General features: G+C 46.9%; 1 protein-coding gene across 1 annotated transcript in view; it reads left to right on the forward strand.

The window, feature by feature from the left end:
* Positions 1–8,506: 8,506 nt before the first annotated feature.
* Positions 8,507–8,936, forward strand: part of LRRC8D (leucine rich repeat containing 8 VRAC subunit D) — a 61,583-nt gene continuing 61,153 nt past the window's right edge. Inside the window, exon 1 of the mRNA XM_025214038.1 lies at positions 8,507–8,706. The gene's annotated coding sequence lies outside the window, so the exon portion shown is untranslated. The remainder of the gene's footprint in view (positions 8,707–8,936) is intronic.

An 8,936-nucleotide genomic window follows, 5' to 3' on the forward strand; every position in this document is an offset into this window, starting at 1 on the left:
TCCCTTTTCTGATTATTTGCAGGACAGCATTAGGACAAGCTTCTAATTGCTTTTGGTATCTCTACCCAAGCCTTGGCTGACCTCCTGCTACTGTTTCCAAGCTTGAGTAATGGCTGCACTTTTACATGCTCAGTAGCAGTAGTGTTGAGTCAGCATTATTGTTTTGATTCGATTTTGTCTCTTGAATGACTTCTGCAGTGATGGGAAAGTTTTATGTAGCAAATTTGTGGTAATAAATAGAAAATGAATCACATATCCTACATGCATGCTTGTATGCCAGCTGTACTGTATATAACAGCAATTTTCCAGGGATGGAGTTAAACGGGAGATTTTACATTAGCAGGAAGTGGAGCTGGGGTGGGGAGCATTGTGGGTAATAGACTTGGAGCAAAACAGATAAATGATTGGAAGATCTCTTGTGCAGACCTACTAAAACAAGGTATGTGTGTGAGCAATGTGAGTTTGTAAACTGTCAGTGTCTCAAAGGAAGAAGAGGGTTGATAGCTCAGTGGAGTCCTTGAACATAGCTTTTGTGAATTTTGTCAGATATTTATGTTAATAAACAGTGGGTTGAGAACTGTGCTTGTAGATTGTGTACATTGATAAGCAAATAAGTGGTCAGTTTGAGAGGTTTCCGCTGTGCATTTCAGTGTATTGTACAGAAGTGTTAATAGACCATTTTGTCCTGCTTACAGTGCCTTCTATTGACATTACTTTTTGACAGATGTTTCTCTCTCTAGCTAATCAATATAAATCGAGTATAGTAATGCAAATTGTGGTGAATGATTACAAAACATTCACTACATACTCAGTCTACTTTTGCACATTGTCTAAAAGGAGAGTAAAAAATTATTTGGGTCTGATGGTTTGTATGCAAAAAAGAGTGAAAAGTTGTTCACTGTCTTTCCTGTTTGCTTATTTTGCTCATTTGTATGGCTACAAATAAATTCTGCATGGATTAGCAATAGACTTAATCAAACATACAGAGAGAAACCCATTTTAATGCTTAATCTAATTGAGATTTAAAAATACAAAACCAGAAATCTGCATGCAGAGTTCTTCCTCCCAGAAATTTTCATGGAAAAAACAATCCTAAACTGTCTCAATTTAAAAGGACTGAAGCAAGGGATATTTTTTGCTCATTTATAAAACTTGCAAGATCATCTGTATCAGACTTATTTCATGCAACTAAATTGCATAGATAGTAGTGGAAGACGGAGGATGGGCTTGACAGTACTGTTTCTCCTACTTCCCTGTCTCCTTTCCTTTTCCCACTGCAAAAATAATCCATTTCACATTTGAAGCAAGGGAATGGGGGAATGTAGAGGCATGCACACTGAATTGTGTTACACAAGTCATGTACTTAATTTCACTTGGAGTGGAAATTGCTAAAAGAGTGTAAGGACACTTGTGTGATGAATTTAATAAGGGATTAATTGCTTCTGCATCAGGAGTGATCATTTTAAGTAACTGTTAAATTTAATATGCCCATGTGAGGGTCTTTCATTGGTTTAATTATTGTTTTTAAATAAATCTTTGTAATATCAGTTCAGTGCTTGTCTGTAAATCAATCCTGAGTTACTGAAAAACAAGAATTGTATATTATATGATACTTCTAGTAAATAAAGATATGCACACCATTAAAAATACGAACTCAGAATCTAATATGGCCAATGAGAATCTGGCAGGATAACTGGATAAATCTAGAACTAAATCACAAATGGTAAGATCTTGCCATTCTGTAAGGGGAAGTTCTGTTCTTTGGACTCAGCTAACCTCATCATTGGAAATGAGGAGCCACTGCCTCAGGAGTAATCTAAACCTGCAAGGTTTTAAGGTTTTAAAAACATTAAAAAAACCTAAACTGAGTTAAGGTAATGCAAGCCCAAGTATTGATATACACATTGATTTAAAACGGATTATATTTGTTTAGCTTGTGCCTGTAAATTTACTGATGCAAGCTAAATCTGTCAGGTTTAAACTAAATTAGGTGTCAACTTGGCATTTTGCACTTGTTTAACTACATTAGTTTAAAATTGCACATTCAGTTAAGTGCAACTGTGTAGGTAAGTCTTGGTCAAAATACTGTTGAGGCAATGTGAAGAAACAGGAAGTGCCGCTACTCCTGCTCTGTTTCTTCTGTGTACAAACAGAGGGTTGCAGAGCTCAGATCTTAGGGTTTGTTAGCTCTAGCAGAGTTGCTGCCAGTCTGGCTCTGCTGGGAGAGTCTCCTTTGTGGAGACAGAGTTTTCTGCCAGCATAGCTACACCAACTTTACAAATGGCATAAACTAAGCCAAAAAAGTCTTCCTCTGTCACACACAACATCCTCCTCATGAGGGGTTTTGAGGCACAGATATGTTGGTAAAAGGGGTGTGATCTTTCTCACATGGACACAGTTATGCCAGCAAAACTCTGGAGGATAGGCCTGGGGTGTCCCTCTCATGGGCACCTCGTTCACTTTTTTTTATCAGCTTCATAACTGTGAAAATAATGCGTTTGTCTGAAAATTGTTTATCTGCTTGTTGACCAGGGCCTTGCATTCAGCCAGTGTTGATCTGTTTAGATGAAGCATGGTAACAAAGCAAGAAGGGAAATAAGCATCCCCTGGCATCAGGTTCACAGAGCTAGCACTCGCTACCACCATAGTAATTGTCTCTAGATCACGGAATCAGTTAATAATGGACATTAAAAACCTTCCAACATAAAAGTACCACACTTCTCAGCTCTACTCAGACTTGTAGCATGGCTTATCCTATTAGCACCCTGACAGTCTTAGTTATCGCTGACCATGCTTATATGGCCAATTTACTATCCCTGGCAATGGTACCGTCAGGCATTCCGTACAGCTTTACACTGGCTGTCTCCTAAACTGGAAGTACTGTAGTTGTCTGAGCAGTGCCTAAGGAAGGCTAATTGACATGTGAATCAGCAATACTAATTAGATTATCCAAAGTGATGTTCAAATGCAGCTATGCTGTTTTCATTTTAGGAGCAGCCTATCTCGGGCAGCATAGTATGCTAGCCAATTTCACTACTGATAAGAGAGGAAATTGAGAATTCTGATACAGGGTGGAAGGGGAAATGGAGTGTATGTAGGGCCCTTGGTATGGGGGAGGGAGTTGCTGGAAGTCCTTGAAATAGAGGGGAATAGAAAGCTGTCACACAGAAGCTAGCCCTTGGTTATAGAGACTTCCAAGGAGTTCCTGATAGGCGTGGTGGGCTTGGGTCACAAAGTATGCAGATCCCCAATATGCAGATCCCCATATGTAATCTGTATGCAGATTACAGCGTATACATGCATCATACATCAGAGTGATGAAGAGTGGGTGTTCTTCTGGTTTGGTTATGCTATGCATTTGGTAAGTGTATTTATAATAGTTTTTATTGCTTCCCCTGGACAGTCAGTTTTCCTTGTCTGTGTAAATCGGTGGTTCTCAACTTCGTTAGGCTCAAGGCACCCCTCAGAAAAAGCCAGCTCTTAGTTTTCATTTATTTTTTGACTACGTAAAAATAATAGAGCAGTTCTTTTATTGCGAAGAACTCAGAAAGACCACAACAGGCAGAATGTTTTTGACACTGTATATTCCTCTTTGAAATCTTTGGGTTTATCTTCCAATCATGTTTGTAAATCTAATGATGCTAACATTGCATGGCACTCCTGAAAGGGTGTTATGACATCCCAGGGTACCTGAGCACCCTGGTTGAGAATCACTGGTGTAAATTTTTCATGGAGTGAGAGAGAGAGAGAGAGAGAGAGAGAGAGAGAGAGACTGCATTTAGAACTTGGTTGTGAAGTCACTAATGTTGGTTGGGGCCTTGCAGAGAGAGACCTGAGAGTTTTTACATGCTGAAACTTGCTTTTGAATTCTTTTATAAAATACTTTTGGAATGTCATTCCTTTCACTCAAAATGAAATGTTTCTTCACTTCTATCTCCTAAAATGGCTTTATTTATATTACAAAATCCATTCCTACACCTGTATAGCAATTGTTAGTAATGGTTGTTGCACAGTAAACAAAACAGAAATAGAAGCGTTTTTGATGTGGGGGGGGGCGGTGGGGGGGACACAAAACAAAAAAACCAAGTTGCTGTCTCCCAAAGAAGATAAGGAAGCAGGCAGTTTTGTAAAGGACACCGTCATTTGGAGATGGCTTGTTTCATGCCTGAAGCACTGGAGGTCTGGATGCGTTTCAGATAAGTTTTCTGATGCAGTTACACTAGGACAAATATGAAAAACTTTCCCAGGATTGAGAGGACCTGAGAAAGTAGGGACAGGAATAAAGGGAAGAAAGTCGGAATGAGATCTCAAAGAAGTTGAATATATGTACTTCTTATTTAGTGATCCTTGTGTTAGCTATGTAAAATACACTGGTTTTGCAGAGTTAGTATTGTGTACAGGTTCCTGTTGATTTCTGCGGGTTCAATTTATGCAAATTTGCTCTTATGCGATGACCCTTTTGTACCTGGAATTCATTATATGCAAGGTAAATTCACATATATGTGACTGGCATAGACTGATCTTATGCGATCAGCATAGGCGTGCTCTGCCCTCCCCCAAGCAGGTAAGTCTGATTTTGTAAGGGGAGAGGAGGGGAAAGGGCTGTGGGGCCAGGCCCCCACTCCCCCCAGCCTCTGATGCAGCTGATCTGGGAGCGGCTGATGCCAGTCACCTACAGTTGCTCCCACCCCCCTGCGGGCAGCTGCCTGCCTGTGCTGCAGCCCTGGCAGCAGCAGATGGTGCCTGCTTGCAGCTGCTGAGCTGCACCATGCCCCTAACCCCCGGCATGGTGGAGCCCAGCAGCTACAAGCAGGCAGCTCCCAGGGCTGCAGCAGAGGTGGGCAGCTGCCTGCAGCCAGATGAGAGCTTGGGCTGCAGGTTCGGGCTGGCGGCTGCACCAGGCTCTTCCCAGTGCTTGGGGTAGGGTGAGTGGGGCTGCCGAGTCTGCTTGTAGCTGCCAGGCTCTGCCATGCCAGGGGGTTTGGGGCATGGTGCCCCAGTTGCCAGCAGATGCTGGGCTCCTCTGTTCCCAGCCTGCTCTTGTCCTGCTGCAGGAGGCTGCCCACTGCTGCTGCAGCCCTGGAAATAGTGGATGCAGCCTGCTTGCAGCCACTGGGCTCTGCTATGCCAGGGAAGTTGGGGCATGGTGCCCCGGGGGAAGCGGGGGCTTGGGGCACAGTGCAACCCAGTGGCTGCAAGCAGGCAGTGCCTCCCACTCTCCAGGGCTGCAGCAGGGGCTGGCAGCCGCTGGCAGCAGGATGAGAGCAGGCTGGGGACGGTGGCTGCGGCAGGCTCGGGCCTGCGCTTGGGGTGGGGTGAGTGGGGCTGCTGCCCAGCCTGAGCGCCATGAAGAGTCTGGTGCTGCCCCTGGCCCCTGCTGCAGCCCCGGGAAGGGCAGATGCCTCCTGCTTGCAGCCACTGGGCTGTGCCGCGCCTCTCTCCCCGTCCCTTTCCTAGCCCCAGCCTCTCTCTCTCTCTCCGTGCCCTGGTAATGCATCCCTATCTGTTTCATTGTAAACTGGGTTCGCTTTATGCGAATTTGATTTATGTGCCATTCCCTGGGAATGCATCTACCGCAAAAATCGAGGGAAACCTGTATTTCATTTATTGCAGTGGGGAGTTATACAAGTAAGACATTATCTTTTGATTTATTTACACAAAGCAGTTAGCCATTGATTAAAATGGAGTGGGGAAGAGAACAGAAGAGTTTGTTGATGGAGAGGAGGGTTCAAATAAAATTTGAAATAAGGGTCTTGAGATTAAGGAATCCAGGAGTGTATTTGTGAATGGCAAGAACTACAGGGAAAGCTTGTGTACCAAGATTTGGCTCCTAAACTGATGCAAACACATGAAAATTTTGTTTGTCTGTTTGTTTTAAAAAACAAATAATAAAACCAAGCCAGTTCTCCTTTGAATGACGTGTGTGTGTTCTACAGTAGTTGTGTGTGCATCTCATGCTCTAGCCCATGGGTCCTGCCTGTCCTTGTCTTGCCCAAAGGGCAGAGAAGTGGCGTACACCTACCGTGCCTCAGCTTCTCTTGGCTTGAGGCAGAATTTGTGCTATCAGCTACAGATTGCAGAAAACATTTTTACTACTCAGAAAGTTTAGGTAGTTCTTAGTTATGTCATAGGATCATAGGAAGGTAGGGCTGGAAGAGACCATGGGAGGTCATTTGGTGCAGCTCCCTGCTCAAGGCAGGATCATCCGCAAGCAAACCATCCCAGTCAAATGTCTGTCTAGCCTGCCTTTGACAATTTCCTAGGATGGAGATTCCATGACATTTTTAGGGAGCCTGTTCTAATGCTTGACCACCCTCATAGTTAGAAAGTTCCTTCTAATCTCCACACTTCCTCTGTTGGAGTCTGAGGCTATCGCTCCTAGTCTTGTCCTCTAGCCACAGGAAAGTCTATCTCCATCCTTTTTATAATTGCCCTTTGGGTATTTAAAACGGTTTTCAGATTCCCCCTTCCTTCCCACCCCAGTCTCCTCTTCTTCAGACTAATCCTAGTTTTTTCAACTTTTTCTCATAAGTCACCCTCTAGCCATTTTTGTTGCTTTCTGTTGGACTCTTTCCAGTATGTCCACATCTTCTTTGAAGTCAGTGCGGTTAATTGGCAGCTGGTATTTTGAAAGAATAGGAAAGAGAGAAGAAAACAAACAAACTGATGCAGAATGCCTCCTGGAAGTCTGGCTTTGTATAGTCATGTCATGAACCAAAGCACATCCTTCTGCAAGTTCAGGACCGCTATCCTCGCTGAAGCTCCTTACATCACACAGCCTAGACAATGAATGGCTCTTGGAGGTGAAGTGAATGGTCCTGCTTCTCACTATACCAGGTATCGGTAACACATGACCTGTGAGCTGTATCCAGCCCACAAAGCCACTGGATCTGACCTGCAGAGCTGGAAGACTTTGCTTTGCCTGCACCTGTGTTGGGCAGCAAAGCTGTGCCTGCATTGCTGCTGCTTCTCCCCAGCTGGTGGCGGATGGAGCTGGGGCCTGGAAGCTTTCAGCTGTCTCTGAGCTGCAACTGGAAGGGGTGGTGCAGGGAGAAGTGGCAGTATTGTGGACACAGTTCTAAGCTGCCCAGCCTCTGCACAACTCTCCCTTGGCTGGAGGCTGTGCCCGTGCTGCCCAGGCGGGGGGGAGTGATGGCAGCTGCATGGATGATGCAGTTCCCAGCTGGCTGTCCCTGGTGCAGCTCCCCTGAACTGAAAGCTGCTCTTTCAGCTAGCCAGTGGGCAGGGGGCTAGGAAAAGTGGTGCTGGCTCCAGCACAGCTCCCAGCATCTTGGCTCTGGCACAGGTGCAGGCAACATCCCCCTTGCACACCTCTCTTGCTTCTGATCCACCTCCAAAGCCACCCGGCTGGCACCAGATCAGAGCCAGATTGTTCCAGCCCATGGTTTGAAAAGGTTGCTGGCCTCTGTCCTAGCAGGAAAACCTCAGTGATATAGGCTTGCTTGCAAAATGGACAAGATGTTCTTCCTGATACAATACAAGGACCTAAAACTATAAAAGAGATTAATATGTGGGCCTTAGCAGAGAAGAATGAAGGAGTTGTCTTTTCCACCCCAGCACTTGCCAAATGCATCTCTGATTGTTAGGATAAGCTAAGGTATAGACCCAGGTGCTTATAAGAGCACATTCTGCTACAGCTCAAGCAATGCTTGCACCTTTGATGGAAGCAATCCATAGTAAGTATTGGCAAAGTGAAGACAAATATTTGCCAAACATTATGCCATCTCTGAAGTCTCCAGTTGCATGCTGCATTAGCCAAAGCAGTGCTCTTTAGTTGCTCTTCTCCTAGATCTCCCTTTTGAAACAACTGCTGCTTTGGAGTCACCTCAGTAGAACAGGCATAGAGCAGGGGTGAGCAAAATGGCGGATCGGGCTTGTGGCAAACTCCATTTCCTAGCAGCCCGTGCCTGCACTGCTGGTTTCCATGGAGATCTCAGAAGTGGCAGAGCCTGATGGCACAGGCCAAGGTTTTCATGGGGAGCTGCTCTGGGACCGGGGCAGGGATGTGCAGCAGTGACAGCGTGGTCTGGAGCTGCAGCAGAGCTGTGATCGGCAGCCTGCATGCCCCTGCCTGGAGCCTCTGGGCAGCAGATCGCAGCTCTGGACCATGCCGTCACCACCGTAAGATCCTGGGCCTGGAGCAGCTCCCTGCCCTGCCAGCACTGCTGGGGCTGGTCTCCATGGATACCCTGGCCCTGGCTCTTTTGGGGTTTCCAGGGAAACCGGCCACAGCGACAACGGCAGGGGCTGCTGGGAAGTGGAGTCTGTGGGGTGGGGGCTAGACTTTGCCCACCCCGATATATGCCATGGCTGGAAGGAGAAAGGGAAGTTGGGAGCAGGGGCAGTTCTTGGAGATGAGCTGCTGGCCCTTGTCTCCCTTGTCTCTGGAAGTGCTGCGCACGTGGGTTTCCTTGCCCGAGAGGCCGCGGAGGTGCAGCAGCGCTGCCAGGGTGCAGAGGGCATGAGCAGTGGCAAAGACGGCATGCACCGTCCTGGCAGCAGCAGCCGGCGCTGACCAGAGCGGCCTGTGAACAACCCCATCTCCAACCCAAGGCAGGCGACGCAGCCTCTCCTTCCTGGCCGTGGTGGGGTGAAGCGTCCCCGTGCGCTGAGGGGGCCTGAAAATGAGAGGACTGACAACAAAGCACAACATAGGCACAAGCCAAAGAGCTTGTGGTTGTCAGGGTACCTTTTCCTTGGGTTTTTTCCCCCGTGGTTCGGGTCGGGGACACGGGGAAGGTGCTGAACGAGGAGCTCAAAGGCCGGGCAAAGAAAAGGCGGGGAGCGGGCTCACTTAGAGGCACAGAAGCGGGACTTGGGACCGGGGAGGCCCAGCAGTGGCTGTCCCGGCGGAGAGGCAGGGCACGAAGGCGGGCGCCCACAACGCTGCTCGCTCGGGGCCAGGCCGGGCAGGA

The sequence above is a fragment of the Alligator sinensis genome, unplaced genomic scaffold (assembly GCF_000455745.1).
Source record: "Alligator sinensis unplaced genomic scaffold, ASM45574v1 scaffold736_1, whole genome shotgun sequence".
Taxonomy (NCBI): Eukaryota; Metazoa; Chordata; order Crocodylia; family Alligatoridae; genus Alligator; species Alligator sinensis.